This window comes from Suncus etruscus, chromosome 16 (assembly GCF_024139225.1).
Source record: "Suncus etruscus isolate mSunEtr1 chromosome 16, mSunEtr1.pri.cur, whole genome shotgun sequence".
In the NCBI taxonomy this organism is placed as follows: Eukaryota; Metazoa; Chordata; class Mammalia; order Eulipotyphla; family Soricidae; genus Suncus; species Suncus etruscus.
In genome coordinates, this window is record NC_064863.1 from 27,462,055 (window position 1) to 27,463,489 (window position 1,435).

The following is a 1,435-nucleotide window of genomic DNA, read 5'->3' on the forward strand; positions in this document are numbered from 1 at the left end:
TGACTGGATTTCTAGAGTTTTTCTATATTGAGGGTAAATATTTTTAATTAAACTTGATTGGAAAATGCTGAAGGATTAGGCTATGGGTTGATTTCTTCTTTCTGTGGCAGACTTCACTGAATGAAAAGAATTTATAATTGTGAACACCAATAGTTTGCTGGTAGATCCAAAGTGTAAAAGCATATATGGTCACATATTTCAGGTTTGAAATGTAATAAAATAAAGGATGGGTGTTGATTCTACTGGGACCTAGTTTGAAAGTTTAGGTTGTGCCAAAAGTTTTAGAGTAGGCTCAGCAAGAGACAAATCTCACTTGGAAAGGTGGAACTGCAAGATATTCAGAGAGATGTGGGCAATAATAGGGCACAGAATTTATGCTTGGTGGCATAAATTATGAGATGAGTTTCTAGATTCTCAGAGAACAGTTCAATCTTATAGAAGAAAAACTGATAATTATTAAAGGAGGTTAAATTTACAAATATCTTTATTTTGTAGATACTACTTTCTACATTCGTTCACAAGTAACATAGGAAGATAAATAAGGAAGGAAGTCACTCTATAAGATGTATCAGGTCTGACATTTAGATGGATTCTGCTTGAGGCAAAAATAAGGACAAATAAATATACCTGTTGATTTTTCCAAAAATTTTAGATACATACACAGAAACAATTTTGTCAATTAAGGTCTGGACTAGTTTATCATAATTTTTGCAGGTCAGTATGTCTTCTAAAATAATTTATGTAATCAAAGTAAGTTTTTAAAAAAACATGTAGTCAAGTTCAACATTAGAATTAACACAAAATACCCAAATATATATTTTTCGAGCTTAAATAGGCCTTTATTATATATAATGATTAACTTTATATACATATATATATAAAATCTTTATTTAAGCACCATGATTACAAGCATGATTGTATTTGGGTTTCAGTCATAAAGAGAACACCCCCCTTCACCAGTGCAACATTCCCACCACCCAAATATATTTAAAGCCCGTACAACCTTTGCCAAAGTAAATTTGTCCACACTACAGTTATTCAATGCATTTTATGTCTTTATATACTAAACATTTAATATCATAGCATTCAAATAATATCTATGGAATGAATCTTAACATATCTATAGTTAACATGTATTATTTTAATTTTAAATCTAGTTCATGTAAATATTTTGAACATTCTTTTTAGAACTTCAATTTTACATTTATTTATATCTGGTGCTTAGCTTTAGAGCAGGGGTCTCAAACTCAATTTACTTGGGGGCCACAGAAGGCAAAGCTGGGGTGAGGCAGAGCCACATAAGGGATTTCGCTTACCGAATATTCACAATAGAAAATCACATTAGTAAGGAAAAAATCGCAAAAAATCGCATTAAACATTTGCATACCCCGAACGGAACTGCTCGGGATATGTGAATGTTTAATACTAAATTTTT